At 42.0% G+C, this 15,918-nt stretch overlaps 1 long non-coding RNA gene across 3 annotated transcripts in view; it reads right to left on the bottom strand.

Moving 5' to 3' along the window:
- LOC128931153 (uncharacterized) overlaps positions 1–15,222 on the bottom strand; it is a 38,671-nt gene extending 23,449 nt beyond the window's left edge. Inside the window, exons 1-3 of one of the 3 annotated variants that reach the window (XR_013531848.1) lie at positions 15,012–15,222; positions 7,063–7,138; positions 3,762–4,003 (exon numbers count right to left, since the gene is read on the bottom strand). This is a non-coding gene — a long non-coding RNA (uncharacterized LOC128931153). The remainder of the gene's footprint in view (positions 1–3,761; positions 4,004–7,062; positions 7,139–15,011) is intronic. The other 2 variants (XR_013531847.1, XR_013531849.1) reach the window with 2 other exon arrangements.
- Between the last annotated feature and the right edge of the window lie 696 nt (positions 15,223–15,918).

Raw genomic sequence — 15,918 nt, 5'->3', positions numbered from 1 at the left:
TCAAGGAGAACTACAAACCACTGCTCAACGAAATCAGAGAGGACACAAACAGATGGAGAAACATTCCATGTTCATGGTTAGGAAGAATTAATATCGTGAAAATGGCTATACTGCCCAAAGTAATTTACAGAATCAACGCTATCCCCATCAAGCTACCATCGACTTTCTTCACAGAACTGGAAAAAACCACCATGAACTTCATATGGAAGCAAAAGAGAGCCCGCATAGCCAAGTCAATTCTAAGCAAAAAGAACACAGCGGGGGGCATCACACTACCGATTTCAAACTATACTACAAGGCTACAGTAATCAAAACAGCATGGTACTGGTACCAAAACAGAGATATAGACCAATGGAACAAAACAGAGGCACCGGAGGCAACACAACATATCTACAACTATACAATCTTTGATAAACCTGACAAAAACAAGCAAGGGGGAAAGGATTCCCTGTTTAACAAATGGTGTTGGGAAAACTGGCTAGCCATGTGCAGAAAGTAGAAACTGGACCCCTTCCTGACACCTTACACTAAAACTAACTCCAGATGGATTAAAGACTTAAACATAAGACCTGGCACCGTAAAAACCCTAGAAGGAAATCTAGGCAAAACTATCCAGGACATAGGAGTAGGCAAGGACTTCATGAACAAAACACCAAAAGCATTGGCAACAAAAACCAAAATAGACAAATGGGACCTAAGGAAACTCCACAGCTTCTGCACGGCAAAAGAAACAGTCACTAGAGTGGATCGGCAACCAACAGAATGGGAAAACATTTTTGCAGTTTACCCATCTGACAAAGGGCTGATATCCAGAGTTTACAAAGAACTCAAACGGATTTACAGGAAAAAAACAAACAAGCCCATTCAAAAGTGGGCAAAGGATATGAACAGACACTTTACGAAAGAAGACATATATGAGGCCAACAATCATATGAAAAAATGCTCATCGTCACTGGTCATCAGAGAGATGCAAATCAAAACCACATTGAGATACCATCTCACGCCAGTTAGAATGGCGATCATTAAAAAATCTGGAGACAACAGATGCTGGAGAGGATGTGGAGAAAAAGGAACACTTCTACACTGTTGGTGGGAGTGTAAATTAGTTCAACCATTGTGGAACACAGTGTGGCGATTCCTCAAGGCCTTAGAAATAGAAATTCCATTTGACCCAGCAATCCCATTACTGGGTATATATCCAAAAGACTATAAATCGTTCTACTATAAGGACACATGTACACGAATGTTCATTGCAGCACTGTTTACAATAGCAAAGACCTGGAATCAACCCAAATGCCCATTGATAATAGACTGGATTGGAAAAATGTGGCACATATACACCATGGAATATTATGCAGCAATCAGAAATGATGAGTTCGTGTCATTTGTAGGGACATGGATGGATCTGGAGAACGTCATCCTCAGCAAACTGACACAAGAACAGAAAATGAAACACCACATATTCTCACTCATAGGCGGGTGATAAAAAATGAGAACACATGGACACAGAAAGGGGAGTACTAAACACTGGGGTCTATTGGGGGGAAAAGGGAGGGCCAGTGGGAGGGGGAGCTGGGGAGGGATAGCCTGGGGAGAAATGCCAAATGTGGGTGAAGGGGAGAAGGAAAGAAAAGCACACTGCCATGTGTGTTCCTACGCAACTGTCTTGCATGCTCTGCTCATGTACCCCAAAACCTAAAATCCAATAAAAAATTAAAATAAATAAATAAATAAATAAAAAGAAACCACATTGTAATACTTTGTAAAATGTGTTTACTTTTTTATCATTGGAAAATTAATTACGTACTATGTACAAATTTCTAAAATACTTCACTGCAGTAAATAGTATATAGTATGAATTATTGTTTTCTTTAACATATAATAAACATGGGTAAAACTATTCATATGAATTCAGATCTTTTGGCTTCAATTGCCGTTCTACTTTATTAGCACTTCCCTAACTCCATAAAATGTATAATTTGAATTTTTGTTTAATCCAGAATTTATTGAAAATGTTTTTTTAATGTGATAATGTTACTATTGCAGTTGAGGACATTTTCAATAAATATCTTAAACTTGAGGTCCTAAGTATTTCTTCTGTACTAGATATCAGATTTCTCTGGCACAACTCTATTACTTGTGATAACATTTATGGAATCTGCAAATGTCAGGACACCATTTCAACACTGTACCCAGTTGTTCATATCAAATATCTTGTTAGCTATGAAACAAACCAAATATAAATGTTGAATATATAGCACAAATAAACAGAATCTTCACAGAAAACAACAATAACTAATTTTCTACAATATGTCACCTATTCATTAGTTCTTCAGTAATACCATTTATGCTATTTCAAGTACAAGAGGTTCTTTAACTAGGTTCTAAAAGCCATAAACAATGATGCATAAAGTCAGATTTATTTTTAGAAACTTTTGATGCTTCTTTTGCTGTGCATCTTACTGTGAATATAGGGAGATGAAGACAAATGTACATTTAAGTCAATAGTCGGCACATGAGTTTTGCTCATATGGTTTTTTGCTTATATGGATGTTGTAAATAACAAGATACAATCATGAAGTTTGATTAAACTCATCTGTACCTTGTGAACTTTAGTCCACTTAGTTTAAAACTTGATTCAGTCACTATTTATTGGTTTAAAAAATGATTTTAAAAGCTGCAAACAAAACTTTATTACACATTTCTGAATCAGGGAGTGGTAAACTGTGATAGTTTCCCTTTACCACAGACTGTTTTGTGAAGGAAATTCTGCATAATATAAAATAAATAAGAGTTTCCAAACTGTTTTTTAAAAAGCTTGAAATTTTTTCTACAATTAACCTTCTCTCTAGAGTCGCCTTTAATCAGGGCTTGGTCCCTGTGTCATCTTTTTAAGGTTTAGTTTCTGGAAAATTTTCAGCAAACCTCTCCCATGCTTTGTCCAAGTTTGTTTTTGCTTTGAAGAAGGCAAACATCTTCAGCTGAAGTTGGATGCCTGTCCCCAAGCTGTGCCTCTTGAAGCTAAAGCTGATTGAAGTTCCCATCCTTCCCCAGGCCATCTTTTTTCCAAACAATCTACTTCAACATTTTCTGACCTTTGTTGCTGTCAGTAATTTCAGAATAAACAGATGCAGGAGAGTCATCTCTTGGGAACGTTTCTTCACTTCTGATCTACTCCCTACGTTTTCCAGCTCCATCTGTATATTTTAGATGGTTCAATGTCTATTCATCTATCTCAAAATATGTATTTTGAGAACCATATTTTACTTGTACTTTCTTTAATTATTTTCTTATTTCCAACTCTTTTTTCTCCTTACTTTGTGTTGAACCAATAAGCAATTTGTTTTTCTTATCAAAACAAAGGTGAGCTCTAACCTGCTGCAGTTCACAGCCATCACAGCTATCACTGCCAAGGCGAATGTGAAAGGGTAACACAGGCTCTCCAAGTTTTACTTCCTGTCCATGCTCAAGGACACAAAGGTCGCACTTAATTTTGAGCTAAACAATTTCCATTAACAATTGTTCAATTTTGACTGCCGTGATCTACAAGGACATAACATGTAAGTCATGGTTAAAGTAAATTTCTGAATAAAACTTACTGACACCAACTTCAGGGATTCAAAGAGTATGCTTCAGATTATTTTCTCATCTAATTATACCACAGATTTTACAACGGTAATGATAAAAAGTGATCCTGTCTGCAAACAGGTGATCTAGTGGCAATTACTCTAATACACAGAGGCCAATTTTTTTTCATTTACCTCCTCAGTATCTTCTGCAGTGACATAGCCTTTACTGATAATGTGAAGAGGGACGATGCTATGGCCATAAAGGATGCCTGTGGAGCCAGAACGATGGGAGTGCATGCGGTGAAAGGCAGTCTTGCCCAGGCTGGCTACTGTGGTCCTCTTCAGGATGCCCTGGCACATATTTTCTGGAGCCAAACGGGGCTGTGGACAATGATCAAGGGGACACCTTATGTCCTATCTGTGTGACCTGAAAACTGAAAAAAATCCTTGGAAAGATTACATCTTCCCCAGCTATAGGAACAGTGGGAGGAGCGTCAGAGTAGTCAAGGGGCCTGAAGCACTCTGCTGTTCTTAGGTTAAGCCAGAAACAGTGGCCAAGAGGGTTGTAAAGAAAGCTTACCTGTGGCTGGATATTACGTACTGATTACTCTTATTTTTATTCCATATTTATTGAGCTATGATTTGTATATTGAAAAGTGTATATATTTAGGGTGTACAATAGAGTGCTTAGATGTGTATACATCTTTAAATTATCTCAATAAAGCTAGTAAACATATCTATGCCTTCACACAGTTGCTTTATACTTTTCTATGTGTGTGGTGAGAGAACATAAGATCAATTTTTGTAACAAGTCTGAAGTACAATTATTATTAACTATAGTCACTATTCTGCACATTACACCTCCAGCAGTTTTTTAATTATATAACTGAAGATGTGCACCCTTTGATGAATATCTCCCCAGGTTTCCCCACGCCCTAGCCCATGGAAACTACCTTTGTAGTCTATCTCTTTTCTTTCTTTTTTTTTTAGGATTCCACACACAAATGAGATTGTGCAGTATTTTTCTTTCTTCATTTCACTTATTTCACTTAGCATAATCTCTTCAAGGTTTATAAATATTGTTGTAAATAAGACTTTCAATATTAAAGGTGAAATTATCTTTCTCACATGGTTTATTAATTTATTTGTATTAGAGGAGTGCAGATGTCCTTACCGGTACTAATTTCATGTCCTTTGGCTATATATTCTGAATTGAGATTAGTGGTGCTTACAGTTTAAAAATGTTAATGAAACTCTATACTGTTTTTTTAATTATGGCTGCACCAGTGGACATGCTCAGCAACAGTGTAAAAATATTCTCTTTCCTCTGCACCCTAACACTTTTTATCTTTGTATGTTTTGATAATAATTCTCCTTAACCCCACAATAAGGTGACATCTCAAGCTGACTTTGATTTCAATTACTCTGATGGTTCGTGATGTTGGGCATCTTTTTATATATCTATGGGCCATTTGTATGTCTTTGGAAAAATGACTATTTAGATGTTCTGCCCAATTAATAAGGAAATAGGTTTTTGTTTTGTTCTACTGTGTGTTTTGTATTGATTCATATTACATATATTTTGGATAGTAACATATTATTCTATGTATGGTTTACAAATATGTTATTCCATCCAATATATTGCCTTTATATTTTGCTGATTTTTTTCTTTAGTGTGCAGAAACTTTTTACTTTGATATAGTTTCACTTTTTTATTTTTGCTTTTGTTGCTTGTGTTCTATGTGTAGAATCCAAAAAATCATTGCCATGTCCAGTGTCGAACAGCTTTTTCCCTATTTAATTTTTAGGGGATTCATGATTTCAATTCTTATGTTTAAGTCTTCATTTTAAAGTCATTTTTGTGATGATATGAGAAAGGTTTGCTTTTTGTATGTGCATATCTAGTTTTTTCTACACTATTTCTTGATGTGTCTATCTTTTCCTAATTTTGTGAAATCAGGTGACTGTGTATGTGTGAGTTTATTTCTGGGTTCTCTGTTCTGTTCCGTTTGTTTTTATATAGGTTCTATACTATTTTGATGACTATTACTTTGTAATACAGTTTGAAAGCAGAAAGTTTGAGGCTTTCAGTCTTTTTGTTCTTCTTATTATTTGGCTATTTGGGGTCTTTTTATGACTCCATACTAATTTTACAATTGTTCTACATTATCTTAACATATTCAAATTTTGATTAAAAATATTTAATCTGTAGATTACTTTGTGTAGTAGATATTTTAACAATATTAATTTTTAGAATCAATGAACACAGGATATATTTCCAATTTTCTAATATTTATTTTTTTTCATCAACATTTGGTAGTTTTCAGCATGCAAATCTTTAATATTCTTGGTTAAGCTTATTCTATTTAATAAATTAAGTATTTTATTCTACTTGATAACATTGTAAATGAAATTGTTTTCTTAATCCCTTTTCAGATTTTGTGTTGTTATTGTATTAAAATCCCACTGATTTTCCTGTTAAGGTATCTTGCAACTTTACTGAATTAGCTTGTTAGCTATAACAGAGTTTAGTTGTTGGTGGTGATGGTAAAATGGTGGGTATTCTTAACCCTAGTTATACTTTAAGTTGATGATGGCTATTATTATTTTATAATTTTAAAAAATGTAACCAGATAGGTTTCTGCTGTCAGAAATTCAGTGCAATTTAAATTTTTTTTTCTTTTTTTGAGATTGAGTCTAGCACTGTCACCCGGGCTGGAGTGTAATGGTGCAATTTTGGCTCATTGCAACCTCCACCTCCCAGATTCAAGCGATTCTGTCTCAGCCTCCTGAGTAGTTGGAATAACAGTCAATCGCCATCATGCTTGGTTAATTTTTTTGTATTTTCAGTAGAGATGGTGTTTTCTCAAAACTGTGAGCTGGACCCAATTACATGTGACAATCTCTCCTGTGGGCAGGAACCAGTAGGGAGAGTCACATAAACTAGGTACTGGGCCAGTGATATGTCAGTATTTTTTCTGTGGGCAGGACCCTGGCAATAAAATTTACATCTCCTGGGTGCTAGGTAAAGCAATATGTCAACAATCTAGTCTGTAAACATGTTCCAGGCAGAAGACAGTCACATCACCTAGGTGGTGAGCCCCATAACATGTCACTATTTTTCCTGTAAACTACTCCAGGACACACACACACACACAAATGGTCACATCACATAGGTAATGGCCCAAAGATATCTCACAGTAATCTCTCTGGACTGGCTTAAAAAGGAAGGGAGAGTCATATCACTTAGGTGACTGGCATGTCACAATATCCACTGAGGGCAGACAGAGCCCAGGCAGAAATGTCACATAATCTAGGCCCTCAACCCAGGTATAGTTCACAATCTAATGTGTAGCCTGGACCTCAGCAAAAAAGTAAAACCAATCAGGGTTTGAGTAAAGGAATATGTTACAACTACACCTGTGTAAAAGTCAAGAGATAAAATTTACAATCCTACACCTTTCCCAGCTCCAGGTTCAGAGTCAATACTTACTGGGAGTTTTGTCCAAAAGGCAAGTAACAACCTCAACAATGAACTGGATCCATACATGACACCCCACTTGCAGACACTGTAAAAGAGTCAAAAGATCACAGGAGTGCCAAATCTTGGCCCAAGAGTCACCATCCTATCTTTGTACAGAGTTCACACATGATAGTAACAATGCCAGCTTTTGACTGTCTTTGGATGTGAAATTCCTAGAACCACAAGAGTAGACAGTGTTCATTTCTAGAGGTGAAAATATGGTTGGCTGGTTGTGCATACATAAGTAACTATCTCACCTGTGCTTTGAGCCCTGTTATGACACTCTTTGTACCAACTGAAGGCATTGTAAGGTATGTGTAAAAGTCACAATACTCTCTGAGACCCACATGCTTACATGGACCCACAATTTTATTTATTTCACTAAGCCCAGAAAGAGACAACATCTCCTTTATTGGCTGTGTCCAGGTATAAAATTCATCACTGTCCTTGTGAACGGGGTCCAGGAATTAGTTATCACCTTGCTTGTGAATAAATTCATATACAACAGTCAAAATTTCAACTGTGAACTGCATTTATGACAGATTCAGGGCCTCAGCAGTGGGCATTGTCCATATGTGAGGGTGACAAACTTAACTTTTGACCAGACCTGCATGTGAGTCACAATTTAAATTGTGTGGTGAGCCTTATTTTGAGATATTCTGTACCACCTAAGAGAAATATACCATATGCTAGCATTTAATAGTCCTCTGATATTTCTAGGCAGAAAACCCAGGACAATATCCATTGCCCCAAGCCTAGCCATAGTCAACATTTTCTTTTGGCTTGGTCTAGGTACAACAGTCAACACCATGCTTGTGACCTGGTTCCAGATATTAGTCACCATTCAGCCTGCTGTCAGTCACAGTTCCAACTGTGGACTGCACTCATATGTGAAGGTGACAATCCTAGGCAAAAAGGAACAGTCAAGAAAGGACAGCCACATCTACTAGGTGCTGGGCCCAGTAATATGTCACAATCCCCCAGGTAAGCAGGTCCAAGGCAAGAGAGATGGATCATATTAGCTATGTGATGGGACAATAAATATGTCACAATCCCCCTTGTGGGCTAAACCCAGGCAGGAGAGGAATGTCACATCACAGAGGTGATTTCTGTGTAAATATTTTAAAATTCCCTCTGAGAGAATGACCCAGGCAGAAAAGTCATATCACTGAAGTGCTTGGCCTAGGTAAGTGTCACAATCCAAATACCTTACTAGACCCAGGAAGAAGAGTAAAATTAATCAGGTACTGGGCAAAGGCATATGTCAAAATTACACCCACCGAAAGATCCAGAGATCAGATTCACAAAAGTGCAATTGGGCTGGCTCCAAATACAACAGTCAACACCTCTTATGAGTTCTGTCCATGTACCCAAGTCATAATCTCAACTGGATCTGTGCAAGAAAGCCTCATCCTCATGTGCCAACAGTGTTTTAATAGGAAAGACACAGCTTCACAGGGGTGTTTAATCTTGATACAAAAGTCATCATCTTACCTATGGTCTGAAATCCATATGAGAGTCACAGTTTCAACTTTCATTTTTTTCCAGGTGTTATATTCAGAACCTCAAAAATGAGCTGTGTTTATGTAGGAGGGTGATTATCCTGTCATGAGTGTGCAGACAAGAGTCACAATTTTATCTGTGTGATAGACCCTGTTTCAAAACTTTCTTTGCCACCTGCAGGCATTATACAATATGCTTGAGTGTTGTAGGACTCTGCAACCTTTGTACAAGAAAGAAACCCAGGACATTACCTGTCACCCTAAGCCTAGCTACTAAAGTCAACATCTCTTCTATTAGATAGGTCCAGGTATTAGAGTCACAATTGTGCCTGTGAACTAAGTCCAGAATTGAGTCACCATTCTATCTGTGACCAGATTTACATATGGTAGCCACAATTGCAACTGTGGACTTAATCTGCATGTGAGATTCATGAGCTCACTAGTGGGCTCCATTTATGTATAATGGTGACAATCCTAACTTTCTACAGGTTATGCTTATGAGAGTCACAATAGCACCTGTGTTCTGATTTGTATTATGATACTCTCTGTACAACCCAAGGGCTTCACAATGTATGTGTGTTTGTCAGAGCCTTCTGTAACCTTTCTAAAAGTAGCTGACCAGAATTCTACCTTCTGCCCTAAACCTACCTATGAGAGTCAAAATCTCTCCAATTGGGTGACTCCACATCTGAGAGACATTATCATGCCTGTGTGCTGGGCCTAGGTATAAGTTACAATTCTACCTGTGCATGGAGAGACAAGAGGGTCACATTATCTGGGTGCTGGGCCAGAGTTTTTTCACAAACGTCTGTGTTGGCAGGTCCCCCAAACATGTTACATCACCTGGATGTTAGACTCAGTGATATATCAGAATGCCCAGTGTAGGCAGGACACAGGCCGGAGAATTACATTACCTGGGTGCTGGGCCCAGTATTATTTCAAAGTTTTTATGGAAGCAGGGCACAGCCAGCCAAAAAGAGTCACCCTATTTAGGTGCTGGGATCAGTAATATGTCACATTTTTTTCTGTTAACAAGAACCAGTAAATCAAGGAGAGTCATATTCCAAAGTAGTGGGCCCAATGATATGTCAAAATCCACAGTGCAGGCAGAGCATAGGAAGGAAAGTGAGTCACATTACTTATGTTGATGGGCCAAGAGACATGTGACAAAATCCACTGTGGGAAAAGTGTAGGCAGGAGGGTCGCATCACCCAGGGGCTTGGCCCAGGTATATGTCAGAAGCTTAACTCACAGTTGATGGCTAGGCTTCCACAAGAGAGTAAAGTCAATCAGATGCTTGGCAAAGGTACATTGTACTATTACACCTGCAGGTATGTCTAGGAATGAGATTCACAATCCTGCAAATTTCCAGGCTTCAGATAGGAGTGCAAATGTCTTTTGTGAGTTGTGCCCAAGTATGTAAGACGGAATCTCAGTGGTGGAGTTGATCCAGCCTCAACTCCAGCTGAAAACAGTGTCCCAGTGTGGTAGCCATATTCTCACAGTTGTGTTGAATCTTGGTTTGAAAGTCACTATTCTACCTGTGGATCAGATCAACATATGAGAGTCACAATTCCACTTTCAACTTCCTTCAGATGTGACATTGAGAACCTCAGCAGTGGGGCATGTTGATGTGAGAGGGTGACAATTCTTTCTGTTTGCTGAGTGTACATACAAGGGTAACAATCTCACCTGTGTGCTAGGCCATGTTAACACACTCTCTGTACCAGAAAGTTTGAGAGTTTCAGAGTTTCAATATGCTCTGAGACTTTTGTGGTGGTATAATCCCATGGTACTATTCATTGCCTTAAAGGCAGGCATGAGAGTCGGTATTTCCTTTTTGACTGGTTCAGGTATGAAAGTCATTACCATGCCTGTGAGCTGAGTTCAGAAATATTATTTGTCACCATCATATTTGTGGCTGGATGCACATATGGCAGGCATAATTCCGGCTGTAGACTGTGCCTACAGGTAAGATTCAGGGTCTGAACAGTGGGCTCTGTCCATGTGTGAGGGTGACAATCCCATCAGCTGGGTGTATGTAGGAGTGTAACATTCTTATCCTGTGTTGGGTCCTGTTATGACACTCACTGTACAACCTAAGTGCTTTATATAACATCTGTGGGTGTCATAATTTTCTGTGAACTTTGTACAAGTAGAAGACCCTGGATGAGTAAAAATCTCTCACATTGTCTTGGTCCAGTCATGAGAGTCATTACCGTACCTGTGTTTTAGGCTTAGAGACATGTCACAATTTTAACTCTGAGCAGAGACCAGGAAGAAGAGCCATGTCATCTAGGTGCTGAGTCCAGCAATATGTTAAAATCCTCCCTCAGAGCAGGGCCCTGTTCTAGCAGAAGACTTACATCACCTAAGTGCTTGGCCCATGTATGTGTAACAATTCAGTCTGCATGCATCCGGGGCCTACAAATGTGAGTCAAATCACTCAGATGTAAGGCAAAGGTATATGTCACAGTTACACCTTTAGGAAAATCCAAAAATAAGATTTATAATTTGGGACTTGTCTCATCTTCAGGTATAAGTCAATATCTCCAGCGAGTTGGGTCTCAATACATGCATCACAATCTTAATGGTTGACTTCATTCATGTAGGGGATCTCCAATCACACCTGCAAATTGTGTCTTGGTAGAAAAACCACAGCCTAACAGGTGTGCTTAATTCTGGTCTGAAAGTGCAGCCAATCTGTGGACTGCATTTACACATTAGAGTCACAATTCTAACTTCTGTCTTCAGTTTTGAGATTCATGACCTATGCTGGACCCTATTGTGACACTCTGGGCCCCTGGAGGACTTTATACAATATGCATGAGAGCTGAAGTTCACTCGGAGGCCTTTATTCTGGTACAGAACCACAATCTTATTTGATTCCCTGTTTTGCGGGATAAGTGTCAACATCTTTCTCGTTGGCTAGGTCCAGATATAAAATGTGTCATCATGCCTGTGAGCTGGATCCAAACATAGGTCACAATCCTGCTTGTGAACAGTGACAAGGCAGAAGAGTCACATCACCTGGGTGCTTGTCTAGAAATACATAATTTTATCTCCTGTGGGAAAGGGTCAGGTAGAAGAGTCATATCCCTTTGGTGCTGAGCCAGGTGAAAATGTTACAATACCCTCTGTAAGTGGGACCCGGGCAGAAGAGGAGAATCACCTCACTTTGCAGCTGGTACCATGGATATGTCACAACTTCCCATGTGATGACGATCAGGCAGGATAGGAGTCACATTACCTAGGTGCTGAGTTCAGCAGTATGTAAAAATATCCCCTCAGGGCAGGGCTCAGGCAAAAGTGTCACATCACTCCGGTGCATCATCCAGGCATATGTTACAGTCCCACCTAAGGGCAGCACTTGGGCACAAGAGGAGAGTTACACAAACTAAGATATAAAATCAGAAATATGGTACAATGCCTCCTGTGGGCAGGGCCCAGGCAGGAGTGTCACATCATGTGGAAGCGGGATCCAGCAATATGTACAATCCCCACTGGGGCAGTGCCCAGGGAAAAGAAATGGGCCACATCACAAAGTGATGGGCCCAGCTAGATATCACAATTTCCTTTGAGGTCAGCACAAAAGAGGAAGTGTTACATCTCCTAGGTGCTTGTGTTAGGTGTATGTCACAATTCTATATGTGAGATTAGCTCAGGCAAAGGAGGCAAATTATTCAGGTGCTAGGTAAAGGTATATGTCAAGATCACACCTGTGGGTGTGGACTGAAAAACATGTTGCATCACCTGGGTGCTGAACCAAGAGTAAGTCAAAATTCTTTCAGAACTTAGGCAGAAGAATAACATCACCTGGGTGCTCAGTGCAGTAAAATGTCACAATTGCCCTTGTGGGCTGGGCCTAGGTAAGAAGGAGACTAACAAGACATAGGTACTGGGTGAATGAATATGTCACAATTCTCCTAGTAGGCAAGACTCAGTCAAAAGTGTCATAGCATTTGTGTGTTAGACTTAGAAATATGTCACCATGCCCTCTGTTGGCAGATCCCAGAAAACAGACCACATCTCAGGTCAGGCTGGAGACTCGACAATGACTCACTGTGATGGAGGGCTCCTGCTTCCACAAGTCTCAGGAACCCATCCCTCAGGGCAACAGTGGGGGTCGCTAAGAGGAGACTGGCTTGTGCCTGAACATTGGCTAGTACTACTCACACTCCACTCCTGAAAGTCGGGATACAACCTTTTTTAAAAATGGCAGTGGTGACCTGGCATGGTGGATCACACTTGTAATCCCAGCACTTTGTGAGGATGAGGTGGGTGAATCATGAGGTCAGGAGATTGAGACCATCCTCCCATCCTGGTGAAACCCTGCCTCCACTAAAAATGCAAAATATTAGCTGGGTGTGGTGGTGTGTACCTGTAATCCCAGCTACTTGGGGAGACTGAGGCATGAAAGTCACTTAAACCCAGGAGATGAGGTTACAGAGAGCTAAGGTCACACCACAGCACTCCAGCATGGTGACACTGTGAGAAATATGATGGCCCAAGTGGGGATGGGGTGATAAGGGAAGGTAGGGGAAAAAAGACTGTGCAAGACCCAGGGCTGGACAACTAAGAGTCCTGTGCTAAGGACCTCCTTGAGCCATCTGCCGGTTTGGTTTCTGGTGGAGAAGGAGCTTCAAGGTGCTGGCTGGGATCTGCAGACTCTTCTAAGGATCCAATTTTGGATTCCACTGGGTCAAAAGGGATGGTGTTACAATATGGTGAGGTGGGGAGGACCTCACTGGAGAACAGAAAGATTCCACGTAACTCAAGACATGGTGTCAGCTGAAAATTCACTGATCCATGAGCCCACTTCTTCCTTCCTCCTCCCATGGCAGAGAAATGGCCTGCCCCAGTCTCCAAAGCCCAGGTGCTCCCGCATCTCAACACTCCTTCCCGAGACGCATGCAAACAGGCATAAGGGTGAGTCTGAGGTAAAGCAAATGTGATCACACGTGGCACTGGCTTCCCACAAGAAAAGATGGAGATAGTGAGGTCAATAATGTCCAGGCATGTGCCCAGGGGGCAGTGGAGACCCCACCAAAGAAAGCCAAGGAAAACTGAAGCACACCTGGGAATGAGGAGAGGGCCTGTGCCAGAGTTAAAGCCACATTCAGCGATACCTGCCAGAGGAGCAGAGAGGTTTGTGCAAAGTACACCCCACCCCAGCAAAGCAACAACTATGTAGCCCTGAGGTAACCTCCCCTGCACCCCACTAGAACAGTCTCTTTGGCTCCCTGACATCTTTGGCACCCAAAAGATTAAATAGTGGGGGGCAGTCCCACCCAGGAGCAGAGGAAGCACATGTGCTTCAAGAATGAGACAGAAAATCTCCTGTGGGCAGGGCCCAGGCAGGAGAGTCACATCATTTGGGAGCAGGGTCCAGGAGTATGTGCAATCCCCACTGGCAACACCCCCTTTCCAAGAAGGCAAAGGCCCACCATGGTCATCTACTGCACATCCTAAATAAAACCGGCAACCATCAGGTGGGACATGGAGACCAAAGGAGCTTCCATATCTGAGACACTTATGAAGACCAGAGCTCCAGGATCATCATGGCTACCCAATCTATAGAAATAGGTTTGGAGAAAAAAACAGTCATTAAACAGATCTTTAAAAAGTTTCAACCTGATGAACTCAAAAGTGTTATTTCTTGAAGACATTGAGTTAGACCAAGGAGGATCTAGACCCCTCAGATACATGGCAGACAGCAAGAGGGAGGACCGAACAGAGGCCAGATCCCAGGCAGGATACAGCACAATGCCACCGCCATGGCATTCAGGAAGAAGGACTGCCCAAAGGGTGACTGGCCTGAAAGGCCAGCATTTGAGTAACAGAGATGCTTGCCACGTCCTGTTCCTGACTTCTTCTCCAAGCCTGTGTCACCGTGGGGCAACATTTCTCAATGAGAGAAAAGGGTTGGAGGAGTAAGAACCATCTAGAACCACCTCCTTTGACCTCAGTCTGCATCCCTCCTGCAAGAGGACAATGAGCTCTTGAGAGGCTTTTGTCCCTAGGTGTGGTGTGCCAGTTTGATCTTAAAAAAGAGGTTGCTCACAAGGGGGAGGAGATTTCAACCCCTGCGTGTCTGAGGCAGCTCCCCAGGTGGCCCAAGCTTTCACAAACCCAAATTTGAACAGCCAGAAAAATGACAACCAGCCAAATGACCCAGGAAGAGATGGCGCGGGGAGAGAGAGAGAAACAGGAATAGAGAGAGAGGAGAGAAAGAGAGACGTACACACACAGACATACAGCAGTGGCACAGAAACACCCACCCCCATGCATCCCCAGAGGCTGCCGGGTTCCAGGCTGTGCTCTCCGGGAGAATGACCCTCAGGTCAGCGAGCACCAATGGGCACAGGCAGGCCTCTCCTCAAGATCACAGGGGTAATGACTTTTGGGGAGACTCACCCACACACCGTCTGGGCCTGACTGAGGCTGAGATCCCGCTCTCTGAAACTCCACCTGAGGTTTCTTCATCCCTGTCACTTTCCGCCACCCCTGGCATTTTCCTGGCATCCAGGAAACCTCCTGTCGACCCCCTGGAGAGGTCAGGTGGGAGCCTCGACACCGACCCACTGTTGCCTCCTGCTTCACCTGCTTTACCAAGCCTCAGTGTCCCATCTCCCAGGAGACGGTGGGGGTCACTGTGACGCGCGAATCCGCGTGTCCCTCGCGCATGTGCATTGGCTAGGCCAACTGGTGCGTTAATTCTGGAAGTCAGACTGTGGCCCCTTTCAAAAATGCCGCGGTGCTGAGGCAGCGGAGTATACAGCAGGCAAGGCAGCGGTGAATGAGGACTGGGGAGGGCAGGGTGAGGCGTGAAAGAAGGGGCTATGCTAGATCCAGGCCCAGACCCCTGGGCCTCCTGTCTTCAGCGCCTCCTTGAGCCACCTTCTGGTTTGGTTTCAGTGGAGGAGGAGCTTCAGCGCGCTGGCTGGGATCTCCAGACTCCTCTACCGATCTGATGGAGGATCCCACTGGGTCAGCAGTAATGGGGTGAAAATCTGATGAGGTGGGGAGGGACTCACTGGGGCACAAAGAGATTCCACGGGCCTCAATGAGAGATGTCAGCTTAAAATTTACTGACCCAAGAACTCACTTCCTCCATCCTCCTCCTCGCTGGGTGGAGCAATGGCCAGCCCAATCTGCAAAGCCCAGGGGCTTCTGTATTCCCCACACTGCTGTCTAGGACCTGTGCAAACAGGAACAGAGGCATGTCCAAGGTAGAGAAAATGTGACCACACGTGGAACTGGTGTCCCTCAAGAGAAGATGGAGTCAGCCTCTGATGGCGAGATTGTCAATGATGTCTAGGCA

This window comes from Callithrix jacchus, chromosome Y (assembly GCF_049354715.1).
Source record: "Callithrix jacchus isolate 240 chromosome Y, calJac240_pri, whole genome shotgun sequence".
Classification (NCBI taxonomy): domain Eukaryota; kingdom Metazoa; phylum Chordata; class Mammalia; order Primates; family Cebidae; genus Callithrix; species Callithrix jacchus.
Note: the sequence above shows the minus strand (reverse complement) of the source record. Positions and strands in the feature narration are given on the sequence as shown.